Source organism: Pseudorasbora parva, chromosome 5 (genome assembly GCF_024679245.1).
Source record: "Pseudorasbora parva isolate DD20220531a chromosome 5, ASM2467924v1, whole genome shotgun sequence".
NCBI lineage: Eukaryota > Metazoa > Chordata > Actinopteri > Cypriniformes > Gobionidae > Pseudorasbora > Pseudorasbora parva.
The window spans coordinates 1159879-1169648 of record NC_090176.1 but is presented as its reverse complement, the minus strand read 5'-3'; positions in this window follow the sequence as shown (position 1 = coordinate 1169648).

Below are 9770 nucleotides of genomic sequence, written 5' to 3'. Positions count from 1 at the left end.
TGTATTACAGTTTTTGCCCGTTGCTTGAACACATTTTGCCAAACTCAAACTTTCAGGAGACATTTTAAACAACAAAAAAAGCAAATCTACACTGTACATTGGCGTAACAATTCAGATAACGCAAAAAAATAAAATAAAATAATAATAATAGAAAAAACACTGGACTATACAGAAAAGCATGGAAAATTGTGCATACGTGGGCTCAAGGGTCCTGCCGTCTGTTGGGGTCTGGCCACAGGACCTCCTCGACATCGCAAGCAATGTCTTCTCCTGCTAGGCACCGGGGAAAATATCCCCTTGAATGTCGAAACCATCCATGGATTGCCGTCACCTGAATGTCACCACAGGCCTGTCCCATTGCCTGCAGAAGAGGCATGCGGGCTTGTGTTTGGCGGTCATATACACGCCATCTCCAAGCCGGAAATAATTCCTCTAAAGGGTTTAAAAATGGTGAGTAAGGGGGCAAGTATGAACCAGGCCTGGACAAGAGCAGCCCGATGGAAACTGACATTATCCCATACCACCACAAACCTGGGCTGATCTGGTCTGTCCTGTACAACTGTATTATGGAGTGCATCTACATTTACATTTAATCATTTAGCAGACGCTTTTATCCAAAGCGACTTACAAAAAAGGGGAGAGTAATAGAAGCAGCGAAACAGACAAGGCCAAAAACCTGTAAGAGCTGTAAGAAATCTCAATTAATTAGCACAGTACACTTTTTTTTTTTTTTTTTTTTTTTTATAGACATCTACAACAAAAACTCACGTACGCAAAATGCCGAACACTGGATTTTGATAGCTATGATAACAACCCATTAGAACTAAGGCTGTTGCCCCAGCTGTTGTTGTTAATGCAGATTCAGTGGCCCAATGGGTTGGTTTTGTATTCTAGCTAAACGCGCAGCAATAGCCATCTACAACAAAAACTCACGTATGCAAAATACAGAACACTGGATTCTGATAGTTATGATAACTACGTAACATACCCGCCTGAAGGCACAAATCCGGATGAGAGACGTAGATATGATCCAGGAGTGTGCGCTTTTGGTCGTTGCTGTGGTGATCAGTAAGTGCTATTCTGTATTGGTCAAGTGCAATAGGAAAAGATGTGTCTTAAGATGTTTTTTAAAAATGGCTACAGACTCGGCAGCACGAATTGAGATCGGCAGGTCATTCCACCAGGTGGGAACGGTCCAGGAAAATGTCCGTGAGAGCGATTTCATGCCTCTTTGGGATGGAACCACGAGGCGCCGCTCACTCGCAGAACGCAAGCTTCTGGAGGGTGTGTAAGTCTGAACAAGTGAGTTTAGGTATATTGGTGCAGAGCCAGTGGTTGTTTTGTAGGCGAGAACTAGTGCCTTGAATTTGATGCGAGCAGCCATTGGCAACCAGTGCAGTTTGATGAAGAGAGGCGTAACATGCGCTCTCTTCGGCTCATTAAAGACCACTCTCGCCGCTGCATTCTGGATCAGCTGCAAGGGTTTGATAGTGCATGCTGGAAGCCCAGCCAGAAGAGCATTACAATAATCCAGTCTGGAGAGAACAAGAGCTTGAACCAGGAGTTGTGCAGCCTGTTCTGATAGGAAGGGTCTAATCTTTCTAATGTTGTATAAAGCAAATCTGCAGGACCGGGCTGTTGCAGTAATGTGGTCAGTGAAGTTTAACTGGTCATCAATCACAACTCCAAGGTTTCTTGCTGTCCTTGATGGAGTTATGGTCGATGAACCAAGCTGAATGGAGAAATTTTGATGAAGTGCTGGGTTGGTTGAGAAAACAAGTAATTCTGTCTTTGCAAGATTGAGTTTAAGATGATGCTCTTTCATCCAGTCAGAAATGTCTGTCAGACAGGCAGCGATACGAACACTGACTGTAGGATCATCTGGTTGAAATGAGAAGTAGAGTTGAGTGTCATCAGCATAGCAGTGATAGGAGAAGCCGTGTTTCTGAATGACAGAACCTAATGATGACATGTAGATGGAGAAGAGAAGTGGTCCAAGGACTGAGCCCTGGGGAACCCCAGTAGCTAGATGATGTGACTTAGACACTTCACCTCTCCATGACACCCTGTAGGACCTACCAGAGAGGTAAGACCTGAACCACTGGAGAGCAGATCCTGAGATCCCCGTCCTCTTAAGTGTTGACAGGAGGATCTGGTGGTTAACTGTGTCAAAAGCAGCAGACAGATCCAGCAGAATGAGCACTGAGGATTTGGAAGCTGCTTTTGCCAGTCTCAGTGCCTCAGTTACCGAGAGCAAGGCAGTCTCGGTCGAATGGCCGCTTTTGAAGCCAGATTGGTTGTTGTCTAGGAGGTTGTCCCGTTCAAGAAACATAGAGAGTTGATTGAACACAACTCGCTCAAGGGTCTTTGCGATGAAAGGCATAAGGGATACCGGTCGGTAGTTTTCTAAAAGTGCTGGATTCAGAGAGGGTTTCTTAAGCAGTGGGGTTACCCGAGCCTGCTTAATTGCTGTGGGAAAGGTTCCCGTGTGAAGAGAAGTGTTGACAATGTGAGTGAGTGCAGGAGTGATTGAAGAAGAAATGGCCTGAAGGAGGTGAGTGGGTATAGGATCAAGTGGACAGGTAGTAGGGTGATTGGAAAGGATGAGTTTAGAAATATCTGCCTCGGAGAGCGGAGAGAAGGATGGAAGCGTGTTCGTGTTAGTTGTTGAGATGTGCTTGTCAGTTTGTGATGAGGAGAACTGTTTGCTGATGAGGGATGTTTTGTTTGTGAAAAATGATGCAAAGTCATCAGCTGTAAGAGTTGATGAAGGAGGGGGAGGAGGAGGACAAAGGAGAGAGGAGAATGTTTTAAAGAGTTGGCGAGAGTCAGAGCAATTGTTGATTTTGTTGTGGTAGTATGTTGTTTTAGCAGCGGAGATATTTGTAGAGAAAGAAGAGAGAAGAGACTGATACAAGGTAAGGTCAGTATAGTTTTTAGATTTCTGCCATTTCCTCTCTGCCGCCCTGAGTCCAGAGCGATGTTCACGGAGAACATCAGACAGCCAGGGGGCAGATGGGGTGGGGTGGGCTCACTGCATGAAAAGTGGGATTTTCATCAGTAAGCGGCACTGCAGATTGTCGTGGAAGATCAGGTTTACGACTGCACACGGCAGTTTGCAGGCGACACCGAAAACTGCCGTGAATTGTCAGAAATTGACGTGGGCCTTGCTTGGCAGTTGTCCCCCCCAAGACCCCCCTTCCCTTAACTCCAGGGGAGGCTTTAACATGTAAATGAACATGCTGTGAGCTATACAAATGCAAATCAGGGTAGCAGGAGTTTTAACCCATGTGACATTTTTCTAAAAGGTATTAACTTCCTTCTAAGAAAATCTTTTAAGGCCGGAACACACCAAGCCGACGGTCGGCCGTCGGGCAGTTTTTGTGCGTCGGCCAACTAAGTTTCCTCGGTGTGTTCCACATGGTTCCACGCCGTCGGCTGGCGTTGGTCCTCGTCGGCTGTTTTTCAGCCGATTCGACATGTTAAATCGGCGTCGCCGCATGTCGGTCAGTCGGGACATATGATCGTTCTGATTTGCTGTTCAGCTAGCGAACCAGTGCACGAGAAAATAAAACGGAAGTGACGAAGCAAGTAAACGACAGAGTCAAGAGGGAACACAGAACGCCTGTCTCCTCCATAGACAGTAAAAGAAAGGTGTCGTCTCATTTGATTATATTCCTCATTCCGATACACGTGAATATTAAATATATATATATATATGGCTGTGTGGACTGAGGCAAGTGAAGACAAATTGATCAGCATGATCCAGCAAAGGCCAGCTTAGTATCACACTACGGGAAAATGTTAACGTTATGTCAACTGTGTGGCGAAAGCAGAACTGTGGCGTGAGATCGCAAATAAAGTTGTCATGTCAGGTAAGATTTCCTTTTTTGCAATATTTTTTTCTTCTTCAGTAGTCCATATTTAAAAAAAACCCTGCATGTTAGATTGTTGTGTGCAACTTTCATCTTTGCACAGCAGTTAATTTCACATTCAAAACGCACTAAAGATATCAAAACACTTAATGCATGTCTTCATGTCCAAAAGCAATGATAAATCCACAGTTTAGCCCTCATATATTTCGGTTGTACTAACTGTGTGGAGAGTTTTGCAAAAGTGACCTAAATGTATTGAGAAATGTGTTCTAGCGACAGTAAAAAAAAAAGCTGTCATCCAGAATACATCCAGTTAATAGTAGAACAAAAATGAACATTACAATAGCCATGAAATTGACATAACTCAGCGTAATGTTTTTTTTTTTTTTTTGTCCCTCAGAGAAAGAGCTCAAGAAGCGGTGGGATTCATTGCGAACCCAGTACATGTGTTACAAGAAACCTGGACCCTCAGGAAGTTCTGGAGCTCAGAAGACCCACCTGCAGTTTCTAGAACCTCACACAAAAAGGAAGGAGTGCACCTCAAATCTACCAAATCAGGGTACACACACACACACACACACACACACACACACACATATATATATATACACACACACACACACATATATATATATATACACACACACACACACACACACACACACACACACACACACACACATACATATATATATATACATATATATGTATGTGTGTGTGTGTGTGTGTGTGTGTGTGTGTGTGTGTGTGTGTGTGTGTGTGTATATATATATGTGTGTGTGTGTGTGTATAATTTATTTTATTTATTTTTTCTTTCCATTTGGACAAATGAACATTTTGCTCTTGGTAAAGTGGCCAATGAATGTTCAGATGGGTCTATTTACAAGTAATTCAACAAATCAACTTCCACAATGTGCATCTGAATAGATCCATTTAGCCAATTTGCAGGGTATTGTTTTAGCTATGCCCTGTTATTGTTATGGGTTATTGGTGAACAAGTGTAAGAATCTATTGTATCACATTGTTCACATTTTGATTGTGTCTTTAAGGAACCTTTGTCTGAAAGTGAATCCTGTTTACCCTCAGATGGTACCAACAGTGACACCTGGATTGGCACCCGTGAGGAGCCCAGCTTCATTACGGCTGAGCTACGGCCCAGTACACCCTTGGCTGAATCTACACATATAGCTACTTTTATAGCTATTCCCTATATAGCTATTTGTGCCCATTGTACTGAACATTGGAAAATAAAAAACTTTGACTTTGGGTACTTGCATTCACAGTTCTTTATGTAAAAAAGGATCACAAAACACAAGATGATGCAGAATTCTAACCCTTATTTTGCTATTTGACATCTAACTAGCAGGGTAAATAAACACATCTTTATTGATGTTTTAATTTAAGAATAAATAGATTTTCAATTAATAGAGACATATTTTCATTATGTGTTACTTCCACAATACAATGTTATCAAAGTGCAATATCTGTAAATTAATAGTTAGCATGGTTACTGTCAGTTAAGTTCAGTGTATGGTTTAGTGTTACATTATTTTCATTCACATTTCTGTGCCACTGGAGATTTCATTTCCAAACTGCTGTTATGTGATGTGCAAGAAGCAGCATGATATCATTTTGAAGATTTCCAATGAAAAAACAAAAAACAAATTCTGTCATAATTCATTGAACTAGCACCAAGCATTGTCACAAACATAATTTACTGTAAATCAGACAGAATGCGTCATACACATATATTTATTTTAACAATCCTTTGGGTAAGTGGCCATTGTTCAGATTGTGTCACATTAACTTCCACAATGCATCTGAATGAGCCAATTTGCAGGGTATTGTTTGAGCTATGCCCTGTTATTGTTATGGTTCATTGATAGGTGAACAAGTGTAATAATCTATGGTTTCACATTTCGACTTCGGGTATCCATGGTTTCACCCATTTAGTGAGCGTTCCTCGTATTTTTCGCGTCCGCTTCTACCTTTCCTCTTCCACAAGTAAAAGACCAAGGGCTGACAACGGCAATGCCATTTGCAACGTTCTGAAATGCACGAATCCGTCTGTGTGGGGAAACGAAAACGACAGCTGATATCTTTATAGCTCTTCCGGTTTCCCGCTTCGAATAACGAAAACAGACTACTGCCACCAGCTGGGACGGAAAGGTATTTCCTCTAACGCAGGCGCAGAACGGACGCGCTATTGGCCGTCGGATGTTGAGCGTCGGCTTGGTGTGTCAGGGCAACTTTGGACCGCTTTGGACCCAAGACGCTGCCGAAGTGAGCCGACTCAGCAGTTTGCTTTCGTCGCCACTAGTTGATCGGCGTCGGCTTGGTGTGTTCCTAGTTTAGATAGATCAGGCTCAGTATAGCCTATTTATTAAATCTTAAACTTTAGCTTGAATTTATATATTTGATGAAAGTATTCTAGATTATTTATTGTGTGTCATTTGCAATCAGTCCCCGTGAATTCAGTGCGACTCGCAATTTTGACCAATCACCACAACTTTGACCAATCATTGCGGTCTCCTGCTAATAAGCGGCGTCATACATCAGCAAACTTTATATATCATATATCATTGCCTGTCAAAATTAACGTGTTAACGCACATTAATTTTAACGGCACTACATTTATTAACGCAGCGCGCATTTTCTGTTTGACCCGTGGCATAATCACATTCTCTGCAGTCTGAGTGGGATGCACTGCAAGCTCGCTCTCGCTCAGGTAAATCATTAACACCATCACCACTTACAGTACATGCATTTTATTGAACTAAAATAATACATTATTTTAGTTTTCCAGCTGCATGTAAGACATAGAGACAGTACGAGGGAGCTTCAGGTACAAACATCCAGTCCTTGCATCGCAAGCAGAAGCTGTGAAGAGTTCAGCTCGGAGTCGATTGAGAAGAAAGAGGGTAAGATTTATTAGATTAGATCCGTTTTTGGTCCGTGTGACTATTTTTCAGGTGCATTTTACGCAGTACATCGCGCAATACTGATTGTCTTTATTGGTTGTTTTTACAGCTGCTACAAGCAAGAAAGAGTGTGTTAGCTGAGGATGAGGTGGGCCTTTGGAAGTGCGCTACCATAGACCTGATGTCTGATGAGGAAGACGGCATCGTTGGCGCGGTGTCTGGATGGACTGTTCGACCATGGAATGGACTGAAATCAGACAAAATGGCGCTAGTTACCTACAGCTCTGAAGCGGAAAACAGAGACTTCATGGTGCTGTAGGATTTTGGGCTTCTCGTGAGCTTCCTATTGTTGTGTGGGCAGATCTCACACGTTTTGCATTTGGTTGTGTGTTTGTCTTTGTTCTAATAAAGCTCTTTCTTTGAATAAACTGCACATCCCTGGCATATTTTCCTTTCCTCAATAAATGAATGTCCTTGATGGTTATAATAGTGTAGTCCATAGGATAACAATGACATGAATATAAAACATAATAGCATATCACATGAATATGAATATATAAAATTAAAAAATAATATGCAAATCATAATTTTACATACACACATATATATATATGTGTGTGTGTGTGTGTGTGTGTGTGTGTGTGTGTGTGTGTGTGTGTAAAATTATTATAATTTGGGGGTTTAAATTTATTGATATTTCTTGTTTCAATGTAGTAGTTTCAACCAATACTGAGTGAGGAAATTCAAGCCATTCCGGCAAGGCGCCGCCCAGAGCTGCTATTCATATGCTAATTAGAGCCATTAGCGCCGGCGCCAGCATGCCTCCGCAAGCTCCACATACGTCATGGTTCGTTTCCGTCAATATGTGGCACAGACGAACGCGATGTTCACAGGCTGTAAACTGACGTTAATTGTCAAAAATCAGGGAGATTTCCGGCCATTTACGGGGACGAAAATCCCACTTTTCATGCAGTGGCTGGTCTGGATGAAAGGGGGCAAAAACTGTCTAAGGAGGATGTTAGAGTGGAGCAAAGAGTGTCGGTAGCACTGCTAGTGTCCAGTGCTGAGAACTGAGCAGGTGGAGGGAGTGAAGATGATACCATAGTGGATAGGCGAGAGGGAGAGAGGGAGCGTAGATTACGCCGAAAGGTAATCTGTGTAGGAGTACGTGTTGTATCAGGAGTCAGTATGAGGTTAAGAGTGATGAGAAAGTGGTCTGAGGTGTGTAATGGAGTAACTAAAGTGTTGTCCGTGGAGCAGTTGCGTGTGTAGACCAGGTCTAATTGGTTACCTGATCTGTGAGTAGCCGTAGTAGATACTAACTTAAGGTCAAATGAAGTCAGTAGAGTGCTGAAGTCTGCAGCTAGGTGTTTATCAAGATGGATGTTGAAGTCACCAAGCAGAATCAGTGGAGTGCCATCCTCAGGGAAGCTAGAAAGTAACACATCCAACTCCTCCACAAAGTTACCGAGGTGACCTGGAGGACGATAGACCACTGCCACATGGATTTTAACAGGGTGAGTAATAGTGATTGAGTGCGATTCAAATGAACTGGCCGGTAGAGACGGTAATGGATCAAATTTCCAATCATTTGAGATAAGCAAACCAGTACCCCCACCCCTCCCAATAGGCCGAGGAGTGTGTGAAAAAGTATAATTGCTTGAGAGGGCTGCAGGAGTGGCAGTGTCCTCTGGTTTGATCCAGGTCTCAGTTAGGGCCATGAGGCTGAGCTGAGAATGAGTCCCAATAGATGAAATAAAGTCTGCTTTGTTTACAGCCGACTGGCAATTCCAGAGACCAATTGGAATAAAGAGTAAAGTAGCAGAGGATTTCTGTAGACTGCGCAAATTATTAGGATTACGGCGTCTCGTGCGTACAGAGCGTGATTTACGAGTGCTAGTAGTAATAGTTGAGATTTGAAAGCACATGGTGAATACAGATCAGAGAAAAGGCCAGATAGGAATTAGAAAAGAACCGAACACAACTAATGAAAGGAAGATGATACTCAAGTGCCTTGTCGGGGTCCTTGCTCGGGCGGAGTTGCACTGGGAAGAGTTGAAGTCTTTACACTCGTCGGTCTTCACACAAGGAGGGCTTCACACTGCCGCTTCCGCGGACTATCACGCTATTTATACTCACCTGAGTATCGTTATTGAAAGCAGCTGGGAATGCCCCCAACAAACTCACTCCCAACGTGGCAATGACCAAACAAATGCTAACTCCACCACACACACTGCGAGAATAGACCAAAACTAATAATACACACCACTGCACTACACAGAAACACTTATCCAACAACAAATGAACAAACAATTAAATGAGAAAAGTTACAAACACTTACAGAGTAGTTGTCTATCAGTCAATCAATGCTTCACCTCTAGCCAATGCTACAAACACAAGAGGCTTTTAATACCTCGCTGATCACGCCCCCAACAAACGCTCACTCACAATGTGGCAATGACCCAACAAATGCTAACTCCTCCACACACACACCGCGAGAATGTGTCTCCTCACTACCCTTCCCAAAAAGACCATTAGACAGAAAGCTAGAGGTGGTGAAATGAAGCTTCATGAAGCTTTGAAGCTTTCCAGCCTGATGTGTTGAAAAGTGGTTCATTTCTTGAGGCTTCGAATGCACACTAGACACCTGCTGGTCAATACAAAAATGTATATATATATACATATATATAGACAAGACCCACCCACTTTATCATCTCTAATTCAGTACATGTCTGTTTAACTACCCCTAACCAAAAAACAAAACAAAAAAACACTTATTATTAAACACGTTAGACGCTTTATTTCCACTTTTCTAATATTTTCTCAATTTTTATTAAAAATTAATGCCTTTCCGATCTGATATGTGATGTGAAAAGGGAGTAGAACAAGTGCGGCTACAGGTGGATTAGAACATGCATTTTACCGCTACACAATAGCCACGGTTAAAAACTTGGTGATTTCCGCAATTAAAAAA